Source organism: Thermobia domestica, chromosome 9 (assembly GCF_964235325.1).
Source record: "Thermobia domestica chromosome 9, izTheDome1.hap1.1, whole genome shotgun sequence".
Taxonomy (NCBI): Eukaryota; Metazoa; Arthropoda; class Insecta; order Zygentoma; family Lepismatidae; genus Thermobia; species Thermobia domestica.
This window is the reverse complement of record NC_137462.1, coordinates 66,624,117-66,637,688: the sequence shown is the minus strand read 5'-3', so window position 1 is coordinate 66,637,688 and position 13,572 is coordinate 66,624,117. Positions and strand designations below refer to the sequence as shown.

The following is a 13,572-nucleotide window of genomic DNA, read 5'->3' as shown; positions in this document are numbered from 1 at the left end:
CTGGGCTTGATAAATAAAGTTTTTAGTTCGCACACAGTACGAGTATTTGCAAGGACCCACTATAGAAAGACAACGACGAACGCTTTGCCACAGAGAGGGAGAAACCGGATAGAGAGCAGTTTTTATATTTTTCCATTTTCCTTCGATCTCTACTGTAAACATTCCAATATTTTTACGTTATTTTTCTGAATTTTTGTCCTCATATTCCAGTATTATTTGTTCACGTTCGTCCATTTTCCCATTGATTATAGTATTTCTAGTGTATTATTCTCATGGTATAGTGTTCTATTTATGAATGTAGTACATATATATGTGTAGAAGTTTAGAGTCGCGAGTGAAATGTATTCTATGTCCGTTGATTTAGGCGCTAAAGTAAGTCTTTGCTAAGGGAAGTTTTGCTCGACCACTGGTTTGCGTTGTCGCCATCTTTGTTTCCGCACACACCACGTTCATAAATTCAATACATTCCCTATTTACATTACTCAAAGGTCTTGTTTTCGTTATATTGCAAATTCCATTTGTAATTCTACGTGTCAACCCCCCCCCCGCCAAGTAAGCTTTTATCAGCATTTTTTTATGCTTTGGAAAAATTTTGACGGTATTTTCATTAAATAGTGTATGATATTACGTTGCGGGAAAGTGGCGAAGAACATGGAAGCTTTAAAAGAAGCAATGAAATCCCTTATGAACAATCAGTCAAAAGAGCTGACGGAAAAACTGCAAACCAGTAAAAAAGAGCTCGCTGATCAGCTCACAGCCAACAAACAGGAACTCACGGAACAGCTGCATGAGAACAAGAAAGAGCTCACCGATCAGCTACACGCTACAGAAGAAAAACTTTCCGGAACAATGACAACAATTGAAAACCATTTACGCTCAGAACTTAGTGATCCGAATAAGGAAATTAAAAGAAGCGAATTTTCCGTGATGTGCGATGTCGTCATTTCAATTATGCAGCACATTGAGCAAGCTCTAGATGAGACGCGAAAGAATATTCAGTCCCTTAATAACCGGTGCACTAGCATAGAGACTGAGGTTGATACCAATAAAAGTAGTATTCTTGACTGGGAGTACAAAACAGACCCCATTTTTAAGGCTACACAGTCAGTGCAATCTGATTACGCTAACGCCTACCGGCACGTTTCTTCCAGGGTCAGTGAAGTCGATCATTCTCTTACAAGTTTCGCCCAGAATTTTAGCGACACCCTTTCGAATCTTTCACAGCCGTCATCAGCATGCGAAAATAACGCAAGTTCAAAATTTCACGATGTGGCATTTGAGAGCGAATCTTCAGGTTCAGACAATGAAAGTTACCGTCACCGTGCACCTGATAATGAAAGTCACCGTCACCCTGCACCTCGTGTCAATGTCCGTTTTTCTGACTTGGCAAACCTCACGAAGTTTTCGGGAACCATGGCTTCTGTTTTACCAGACACGTTTTTGGCCAAATTTGAGAGCGAGATGTCATTCCTGCGCGTACCTCGCTCAGAATATTTCGAATTGTTACAATTGTCTCGAAGGTGACGCCCTCTCACGGTTCCAGTTAAACCGAACCAATATCCTTAACTACCAGGAATTCCGGGCTAAGCTGAGATCACACTATCAGAATAGTTTCATAGTTGCCAAGAAACTTACATCATTGCGAACTGAACGCTTTACGCCATCTCGACATACGTCTGTCGAATCGTTCGTGGTGAGTTGCTTCCAGAACATCAGAGTACTGTGTCCGTCTATTTCCGACACAAAGATTATTACCACTCTGATTCCTTTCTTGCCAACACGATTTCAGACATTCCTGGTGGCGACACACCACGAGAGGTTTCATGACTTCGTTTCGTGTGTTCAGAGGCTTGAATCCGTACAGGAATCAATGACTGACACCCGTTCTGCTTCACTCAGCTCTGATAGATATTCTGCACCTCGCCTCAACAATAACACTCATTATTCGTCTCAAGTTCCTCTAATAATATGCAGAATTCTATAGTATCTAATAGTCACGGTCCTCCTCGAACGTTCCAGGGTTAAGTTAATCGCGTTGCTTTTGAGGACTACGGCACTTCACGTAGTAACAGTAATCAGTTTGTAGAGTCACAGCCTTCTCGTACTTCACATACACATTCAGCCCGTGTTCCACGTAATACACACCAGAACTGTAACCGCAGCTTACAGCCACGTAGTACACGTGAAGCTTCTCATTCCCGAGAGTCGCAAGTTCGATTTCAGTCCCCTGCCCCGGAACCGGAAATTGAATTTCAGTACGAGAATCGTAGGTCTTCCCCATGCCGTCCACTGAGTGACGATGAAATGTATTTCAGACAAGAGCAGCATTTAAACTGACTTGCAGCTTTCTTCGTTCGGAGGTCAAGAATAGCTTGGACGCTGTGAACGTTAATAGTGAGCCCTCCAGTGAAGAGAATAGTTCCCAGGGTGAAACAGAATGTAAGACGTTTTACGTCAGACAATCATTGCTCTGTGTAAAACGACGAAGTGATACGTCCCAGTTTGTCAATCTTGGTGACGACGACAATGAAAGCGAGGACGAAATACAGGTCCTTTCTAATAACCAGTTAAATTTTCTCTAATGCACGTGCAGTTCGAATGTCAATGTATATATTCTGGGTAAAGAATATACGTGCTTGTTGGACGGAGGAAGCGAATATTCCCTTATAAGCACTGACATGTGGTCAAAAATCAGCACTATTGTCTCGTCACCACGATTTGAACCAGTCCCTTAACCATCACTTGCTGGATTCCACGAGGGCAAGCGCGCTCATTTAAAAGGTAAAACTTCCATTCCTGTAAAGCTTGATGAACTGGAAATTATTATACAATTTCTTGTGGGGCCTAACATTAACGAGCAGATTATTCTCGGTTTAGATGTACTCACACAATTACGTACTATACTAGATTATGGGTATTGCACGGCTACTTTCCATCATTCAGATTTCTACGCTATTTTAAATCTTTTGCCGGTGGCCAGTGAGCAACATAAACATAGCAATGATAGGTCCATAGCAATAATATCTCTATTAGTACGCCTGTAGACTCTTCGTGAAATCCTAACCACGAATACCGTTCTGACCAAAGCTACGAGTTGCACTACGGTCCAGATGATGTCATGCTTGAAAATGACGAAACTGTCATAGATGTAAACTATCAGGAGAAGTTAGTAGCATTAGGTCGTGCTCGTGTAGAAGAGCGTAGCAGAATTCTTAATGGACGGGGCATATCCCCAGAACAGCATCCTGATTTATTTGCTTCGGATGCCGAAATTCTTCAAACAGTTGAAGCTTCTCATGTCCCACCTGAGTATAAGCAGGATCTCACAGACATACTAGTCAAACACCGACATGTTTTTGCCAAGTTCCCCGGTTTGTGTCGAGACTATCAATATGTCTTTGGCATCACCCATACAGAACCAGTTGTACTAAAACCCTATCCCATTGCTCACAAATATCGAGAGGCAGTTAGCCGTGAGTTAGATAAATTGCTTTTCCTTGGTGGAATTGAAAAGGCATCTTCCCCACATTTAAATCCGCTTCACATGGTTCCGAAAAAATCCACGGAGAAAGATGGGCTGCCATCCGTTCGTTTAGTTACAGATCTAAGGGGCGCTAACGCCGTTACACCGTTACAGCATCAAAGGCCAGAAAAAATTGACGAGCTCCTTGCTAAATTGAGTGGTAAAAATCTGTTCAGCATTCTAGATTTTTAACAATCGTATCTGCAATGCGAAATTTCAACCCCCCCCCCAGTCCCGACCGTACACAGCATTTCTATATGCCGGAACGCAGTACCAGTACTGTGTCGTATCTAAAGGTCAGAAGAATGGCTCCACTTCCCTGAAAATCTGTTAGAATCATGTACTGAGTAACGGACTGGTGCATCATACCATCAGATGCATTGATGATGTCTGTCTAGCAAATTCTAGTCCCACCGACCACCTTTCATTGCTAGACAAAGAATTAAGCAAGATCAAATGTTCAGGGATGACGCTGAACTTAACAAAGTGCTATTTCTTTAAATTTGAAACGCAGATTTTGAGCTTTAACATTGCCCCTCACGGCTACAAAAAGAACCCTCAGGCCGCGGACGCCATTAAGCGCCTTTCAAAGCCGCACAATGTTAAATCTTTGAGAAGATGGCTGGGTATTATGGGAAGGCACCGCCGCTACATTCCTAGCTTTTCGGTCAAACCAGCTCCCCTTTTCAATTTGTTGAAAAAGGAGTCAAGTTGGCAGTGGACCGACGCATGTGAGATTGCTTTCAATAAGCTCGTCGACCTCGTCATTGAGGACGTGATGCTGTCTTTCCCAGACTATAACAGACCGTTTTTCGTTCAAAGTCCTTATTCAATTTGACGAGAACGGTAGTAAGTGTGTCATTGAATATTTTTCAAAAATGTTATAAACTGCTCAGTCCAAGTTCACCATTACAGAGATTAAGGCATATGCCATCGGGTGCGCGGTAAAGAAGTCGGAAGCCTACCTCCTTGGCACACATTTCGCAGTCCTTTCAGACCACAAGTCACTCACGTCTCTGAATAATGTCGGTTCATGGAATCCAAGACTGACACCCTGGTTCATCCAACTACAGAGGTTCTCTTTTTCCATTGAATACGTCCCTGGGAAACAAAATGAATGTATAGACGCATTTACATGCTTCATTGGAGCATAAAATTGTGAGAACTCATGCTCTTAATATGCTGAATGACGATGTCACATGTGTCACCAAACAGGAACTTATTGACATGCAACGTAGTGAATCTGATTACCTTCCCATCATTCAGCATATTGAGGCAAAGTCTGCATCAACTGCGTCAGACACGCCTTCTGTTTCAAATGACGCACTCTCGAACGCAGGGGCACCTCATGGTAAAAAATCATGGGACAGCCTATACAAATTGCAAAATGGTCTCACAATAAAATATTTTCCTTTCCCAGATCGTTTTCGCATCTGTCTCTCGCACCAGTTACGATCCAAAGTCATTGAGTCGTATCACAACATGAGACACCGGCAGGGATAAAGTTCTTTCCAGCATTTCAGGAGCGTTTCACTGGCCACAAATGCGCAAGGAAATTGCAAAATATGTCCATGATTGCGTTACGTGCATGCGCACAAAAGATCTCCACTGCACCTTCCATGGGATCCATTATTCCTAATTCAAAAGGCGAATTAATCTTAAAAGGCGAATTAGATTTATATGGTCCTCTCCCACGAGGCAGGCAAGGCGAAACATTTCTGCTCACTGCCATGGATTACTACTCACGACTAGTCCAGGCATATTGTCTGAAGAGTGCAACCACACAGAGCATAGTGAAGTGTTAGAGAGCAGACATTTCCAACATTTAGACGTGCCAGTGGAAGTGTTAACGGATAATGGGCCACAATTTGTCTGGCATCATTTCGAGAGCTTCCTGTCCTGCTATAATATTATACATCTGCGAACAACTCCCTACCACCGTGCCTCTTTCCCGGTAGAACGCATCCACCAAGACATGTCAAGCCTTTTTCGACTATTCTGTTCGCAGAAGCATCAAGACTGGACGATTTTTGTGTCTCAAATAGTCATACTGCTGAATCATTCCATTGTTATTTCGGAGATTTCTTTATACAGTAGGTCCTACATGCAATGTGTTACAGTTCTACTAAAATTAGAGAAACTGACTGAGACCGGAAAAATATTAAAATACGTGCCCCGTATGCTGTTGGAAAACCTGCCCATAGCTACTTTTGAACTTCAACATAACCCTGACGAGTAATGGTGTATATTATTTGCAGAACAAACACATCATTACGTAAAGGAAGAACACCATCTTTAGTACATGCAATGTCAAAGCAGTACGTTTAACACTAGTACATTTATTTTAAGTTTTAATGCAGACCTGCTACTTTACTCATTTTCGAAAAGATGATTTCACAAGATCTCCTGCCTACGTCAACACAGCTACTCAACTGAAACTTCCGTAGATGGCGTGCCAAGCATTGCTGCTTCAGCCAGTCCACCCGCAGGGGCAATATACTAGATCCTTTCAGAACTAAAACCAGTTGGAAAACGTGCCCCTATAGAAAACGTGCCCCGGTCTCCCCTACGGGTGGTACCCAAACAACCAAAATTAAATTCGTAAGAGGGTGACCTATGTAAATAGTTTCTTTTTATATTCAAATCGGTTATTATGTAATTTTAATATTCATCAATTTTAACATAGTTCAATTAACCCAGAAAACGTCGTCCACATCAGAAACCTTCATCCACAGCTTTTTCAGGTCTACAGTCAAATTTAGTTTCTTCACCTTCATCATGAGTTCGTCCTCTCGGAGCACCAATCTGTGAACGTTCCTGCTCTCAGAAGGATTTGGACAACGTCACGACCTCATCTCAACCACAGAGGCAACCAGAGGATAGCTGGAGTTTAGATGACGTCACAACCCCATCCCAACCACGTGGATAACAAGAGGAGGGCTAGTTGGAGGTCAGAGAGTTTAGCCACGACCATCGGAACTCAGATTGAGATGGTTGTGGTCTAGCGCGAGACGCAACAAGAGAGTGAGTTGACCGAAAGCAAGAAAAAGGAAAGACAAAGGCTTCTCATTCTCATTCGGGGAAGATCACTTGTTCGACGTACAACTCTTGGTGAGGGAAACCGATTCGACGGAAGTAGCTTTTCCAAGGAGAGCATAAAGGAACCCAGTGACCTGCGTTGGAATCTCCAGGGAGGCATCAGCAGCAAACAAAGTGAAGGAAGAGCCAACCACGTTTTCACATAAGATGACTTTCGACGCAGAACTTCAAGAGACTTCTAGCAAGTGACGCTACTTCGAAAAGCTAAGTACAACTTTTTCTGGGGACATTTGGACGAAAATTTGAGAATTATTTAAAGTTTCACTCATAATATTTAGCACCCACATTTCATTTTGCAATCCGTCCTAATTAATAATTAGTCAGTCAGTAGACGTAAGCTTGATTGGCGGATTTTTAGCTTAAAATCTTGTTAAATCAACTTAGCTCAAATAAAGAATTAACATACCCAAACAATCATCTTGTTTGATTATTAATACAGTGTGCTGTTTGTCTGTGCTGCCGCTTCACGACCCTTGTTTCTATGTTAACCATCTCCCTCAAGATTGTGTATAACTGCTGTTGCTACCGAGAACGATGATAAACTCGTTTTATTTTTCAGGGTTTATGTTTATCCGATTTTATTGATTGAATAATTTAATTTCTCTCAATCAATCAAATTGGCGTGCTCAAACCGTTTCATACGAACAAACTCATCCAATGCATTGAAAATTTCCGAACTAGTAGTCTGACCTGGTAACTCACATCCATTTAGTAAGTTCTCCTTGATGTCATCAACGGTATAATCAATATATCGTACATAGGACGTCTTTGATTCGTCAAGTTGTATGGCAAAAAATTTGATTTTTTAAAAATATTTTCAATTAGTTGGGCTTCTGTATTCTCTGTCATATCGGGAATTCGTCTTTCAATCGTATCATTTGATGGATGCATTTCCTTAATTTTGTAAGCTGCAGACTGACCTAAAATTGAATTACATGCTGCTATTAAAGAAGGTTTAACGAGTTCTTTTTCAATAGAATAGGGTTTCTTGCACTTAGCAATCTGCAGAGCAACTAAATAATATGCTTTTAAAAGTGCCGTACCTGTAGTTGAAGCTTTGCCATTTTTCAGTTTTCAGAGCATCTTTCTTACGCATAAAAAACTCAACCGGTTTAAGTGCGAATGTTTTGTGTTTAAGTGTCTTATAAGACGAGAAGGCTTCATAGCATCGTTACCTAGAACAAAAGCACAAATAACACATTGAGACTTCGGCAAATTGTCTGACCCGGGAAACTGAATAAAACCATGCTTCAAATAGCTTTCTTTGTACTTACGACAAGGAGCATCTTTTTTCTTCGCTGTGTTGGATGCACTTCCGTACTCCTGTACGTCATCTTCAGTTTCACTGTCACTGTTGACCATATTTTTCGAAAAATTTTGATTACATGCAGTCACACTAGGAACACTATGAATAGTAAGGGATTTTTTTTATTTCCAAAACTAAACAAAGTTCCTTGTCTCTTACTCAATATGGAAAACAGCATTGAAGTTCCAGTTTTAAACAATAACTCCATACGAAACTTGTTAACCCAAATGTTGCGCACGCAAAGCCACGACTCGCGAAACGAATGGTCTTTCTCAACACGGAGGCTAACAATGAACTGATCTTTGGTCATCTATTTACCGAAATAAAACACACACGAAATTTTCCTCTCAAAATTTGATGCCGCGATTTAACAGACAAGGAAACACAGACGTATTCAACGCCGGCGTGGCGATTGACATTTTGCGCACACATGTTGAATTGTCCCTTCCGTAGAAATACTATATGTTTATTTGTTACTTGAATTCTTTATCCCATAGCACACAAAAGAAATCTGAAGTTCCCAATGTCTATGATGGTCATGAAGGGTTTTTGAAGGTCCTGTGGGCTTTGATGTTGCCCATTTCGTTTGAAGGCAATGTTGTCAAGCGTTATATATTGGTAATATGATTATTTTTTAGATCTTAAAACAAGAGAGACAGAAAGAAATGGAGAAGACAAAATTATGGAGTAGCAGAAGAGCTCGTGGAAATCCTAAAAATTATTTAAGTTCCATCGTTATAGTTGAAACAAATTATGAAAGGAAACACCGCTTTCTTGTAACTGAGTTTCTTATGATGCTTAAAACGTTATAGCAAAATGTTGTTCAAATACATTTGAGAAAATGCATAGATAAATTCTCACAGTATTGAGCGGGTTTCGAACCACGCACCTCCTGATTACCACGCACCTCAGGAGGTGCGTGGTTCGAATCCCGCCCAAGACTGTTAGAATGTTTCTACGCATTTCCTAAAGTTTATTGCCTGCATATGTTTGTATGGAAGCAACAAATACAGTTAATTTGTCTCAGTATCAGTTAAAAAATAAGATCGTTTTCAGCCCCATTGATCCACCACAAATATGGAGTGCAGCTACGTAGCTAAGGGAGCATGCCCTCTCCAAAAACTTGTCTTGGTCACCCCAAATATCGTGCGTTTACTATATATCAATTTGCAAAATCACCGTATTTGGGGGCCAAGTCACTTCCACTTGCAGATATGTTCCCCCAAAATCAGAACTGTAGCTACGTTCCTGATGAAAAGGATACTGTACGAAATATGTTCATAATGTCCCAATAACACGAATTCACTAGACATAAACAGCGGTCGAATGGTTCAGAAAAACGTAATGTTTATTTTTTGCATTATTACGTACTCATGGTTAATAAATGAAGTTAATTTAAACCACATATGCCGTTGCCTACTAGCAAACACGCTGCGTCCCACATCTTAAGAAACACTGTTCTAACCCGTTCCTACTACTACTACTACTACTACTACTTATACTGTGGATTCGTATAGCAAAACTGCACACGTAACGTAAGTAAATCACTTTTTTAAGTATTATTTTATCTTATTTTAATGAAAAAAGTGTTATGACAATTGAAAAAATAAAATATAAAAATAAAAATCTTTCCTGGCCCGGATGTGAATCCACACCAAAAGCAATTATAATTACTAGCCCAGTGCGCTAGTACACTCGGCCACGAAGACCCCCAGTAACAGACACTTGATGTTTGCTGTATTTATGAAAAAATGAAATGAAATCTTTGAGTTTTACGTCCCACGGTTATGCCGGTTAGGCTAAAGGAGACGGTGATGATGAAATAATGAGTGAAATAAAGAAAGTAGGAGGAAACGGGAGAACCCCGAGAAAACCCACGCACACGGTGTTTGACCACCACGAAGTTCACTTGGTGGGGGCTGGGGTCGAACCCGGGACCCCAAGAACCAGAAGTGAACGCTCTACCATTGAGCCACCACAGCCCCTGCTATATTTATGCTACGCGGCGAGAAGCGGATAACTCCAACTAACCAGAACCGCGTATTTAGCTCCTAAGAGTAGTTTCGAGCGTGATTTAAAAATATGCTTCTGAACACTGGTCAATTTGTTTACGTTTTACTTTCAAGGGATCCATTTCCCTTTTTCATTTGTTTCTCTTTACTTACCTGAGATGAGTATATCTGGAAAAAGAACTTGAGACATTTTTGGATATTGATATTTGTAATTGTAATAATAGCAATGGGACTCATACTACTACTTGGCTTTCGAGACACACAGCCTATAAGTTTTTAGAGGAGCTAACTACTAGAAAAAATGCATTTTGAATCACTGTAATATATAAATTATTATACAAAAAAATTGAATGTAACTGTGTGAGTCTAATCATCGCGGTCAAATTGCAGTCAAATGAAATGGCTTTTGGTATATAGTTAGGCCTTAATACAAACTGGGATGTTATCATATTGCTTTCATTATAATAATATCTTAAGGGGGTAGTGGGGATCCGAATTTTTGCGGAAAAAAATGAGTATCTCACAAGCCGTTAAACTCACTGAGCTGAAATTCAGTATATTAACTCTTTATTGAAAATGAACCGAACGTCTCCTACCATTTTTAAAAATTGTTCTTTATGGGGAGGGGCGGCACTTTCTATATATGATAAATTGATAGTGGATTAGTTTGTAAAAATAATCGAAAACTATCGATAATAGTTGAGAAATAAAAAATAAGTGCTTCGCATCACATATCCATATATGCTCACCACGCGCTTTCTACTATAATAATTGTTGAAGCTTGTTTATTATATCGAGCGCTTAGAGAACTGGTCAATAAACCCATAAAGTTGTGAGAAAAATAGATATAAAATTTGTAATGTAAGCTTCTGTATGTTAGTCTACTTACCTTGATTTGGGACTTTCAAATTTTATCGGTTTTTCCACTGAAAAGTACCGAAAAGTAATTCAACAAGAAAATAATTAGACCATAATAATTTAATTGAAATTCATCGTAATTTTTCCCCTGACAAACACATTGCCATTTTATATCGTAAAGGTCAGATCCATCGTTATTGTAACAGAGCGGTGCTTGAGCGATTGACCATAGAAATTCAAACTCAGATTAATTAGAATTTCACAACCTGGTTTTATTACAAGTGTTAACTCTTCAGTCGGTAGAGAAAAGGCCGTGGATCATGTGTCAAAGTTGATGACGATGTGTTTTGGTGGGTCAGTGCTTCATGGTAGGTGGTAGGTCAGTGGATAATTTTAATTCACCCACACCATCTCTGTATGCAGTTCAAGAAATTTTACCCTTTGAGCACTGCAGAATAAAGAACTACTTTCATCTCTAAAAATGAAAACTGAACACATCATCTCAGGACTAGAAGACCTAGAAAATAGAGTTGGTTAAAGTCAATAACAATTTTGGACTTAGTATCTGGTTTACGTAAACTGATGTATGTGCAGCCCACAAATGTTCAATGTGAAGAGCAAGAGTTCCAGAGTATAAGACGAAAATTAGTCAAGAATACAAAAATGCACATAACAGAACAGTTGCAATCTCTATATTCATGGGCAATTCTGTCCCTTCATGTATTTAACATTTTGTGCTGGCCTCCTAAAGGAAAAGCCCTTGAATTTGGTGTGGAAAAAATAAAACTGCTTTTCAAGTACTTGCAACCAGATTTACACAGTGAGAAAGTGAACCTTATCTTAGCAAATTGGGCAAAATATAAACTTTTGTTTTCTTCCTTGATGTTGAATCAGACACTGAAAAAGATTTACAGTGAAAACTATCTTACCAGATTCCCAAATTTACTTCCAATTGTCACTTTATTATGCAGTTTTAGTTGTGTGTACTGCTTCATGTGAGAGAGGCTTCAGGAGTTTCAACAGAGTTAAGACTGGCTACAGGAATTCCCTGCAGACTGACACACTGGATGATTTGCTGACAATTTCCATCAATAGCCATTCACTTAAGGACTTTGATTCGAAAACTGCAATCGACAACTGGTACTTCAGTGAAGAGGGAGAGCGTTACACAAACGTTACATCATTGATCTGCAGTATACACTTTTCGTGTTATCGTTCTCAGAAAGAAACACTACGCCATTTGTTAAACAAAGTTTTGCTAAAGCAATCGGTGGTATAGTGGTAGCGTGCTAGATTTTCAAATGGAAAATCCTGGTTCGATTCCCCATCAGGTAGTATGATTTTTTCGCATAAAATAATGGCTCCAAACAGAGATTCATATTCTGGTGGAGAACTTACAAAGCATCACTGGCGATAATTCGAGTAAACAGTGTGTGCGTTCTACATCATACACTGCAATGATAAGTATGTTTCATATTTATATTCGTCCCCCCTCTCTCTATTTCTTGACGTTTCCCTATCTTGCCTTTGCATCTTTCACTTCCCCCCTCTCTCTCTCTCACACGAACACACACTTCATGTTTCAAAGTTAAAACGGAGCAAAAGCTCGATATATCTGGTCTGAAGAATCTATTTAACTGGGAACTTCGGCGTCGTGTTTTTCGTGCTCTGGGAATAACATCCCCTGTCCTGGTCATCTCTGACAGAAATACTGTTTTAACACACGGAAATAAGCAAAATCTCTTTCTTATCCAATGGGCTACCGAGTCTCAGTCGAATTACCGGGTCACTACGGATTTGAATCCTCGACCTAGCGGTGATCTACATCATCCGACTGACACGATCATCCGTTTGATCTCTTAATGTGTTCATTCTATCTGTGCAAATTACGTTATATCTGGAAGAGATTAAATCAATGCTGGATGTTCGGAACAGATGAATCTTTGGAAAAGACTAGAAAATGGTAACCTCTTTGGTTATTTGAAAACAGAATTTTATTTATACTAGTTCGACACAAAATTTGTTTCCATCCTAAAATTCAATGTCTTTTATTCACGTTGAAATTTGAAACATGCTACATCTATGAGGAACATAAACTTTTGCTTTCGAACATTTGTAACTTTTCATTACGATAGTTTGGACTTTTAACATGGGGTATTTCTCAGAAATTTAGAAGTAAAATAGCACTCTTCAATTTTCTCTTCCTTTCTTTTTTGGTTTCATTTTCTTTTTGTTCAGTGTGCATTAGTAGTCTGATATGGAGGAAATGACTAACGCTATCTACTGGGTATATTAGAATGAGTTTTACATCAGTACGTTCAAAGAACACTACCGAATTTACAATTGAACCACGCGGAAACAAAGCATGTGTGTTAAACTTTTGACATTTTCCTAGATATGTCTCGGAGTTATACAGTTCTACTTGAAATTGAGTATTCTATCCATTATGAAAGTGACAGAATGGATGTTTAAAGCATCCTCTATATATTCGAATAGTTCTGAAAAAATATGTGAAAACAAACGTTATTTCTATATTACTGTTGGATTTCTGGAAACGGAACTTTATAATGATAGGTTCATTTCTTACTACGTTTGAATTCCACAGTTTTATCTGTTCTCCCTTTTCTTGTTCTTCTCTCTCTCTCTCTGCCTCATTTTTTAATCTCTGTGTGTGTGTTTGATATGTGTCTGAGATTTTGAGGCCTTCTCCTTTTGTGTTAGTTGAATCATAGTTTCCCTGCCATCAGCAAGTTTTATCAGTAGAAGTAGTTTAA

The 13,572-nt window shown here is 39.6% G+C and overlaps 1 protein-coding gene across 1 annotated transcript in view; it reads right to left on the bottom strand.

The window, feature by feature from the left end:
- The window catches only part of LOC145660858 (uncharacterized), a 270,816-nt gene that overhangs the window by 204,957 nt on the left and 52,287 nt on the right, over positions 1 to 13,572 (bottom strand). The window lies entirely within an intron of this gene.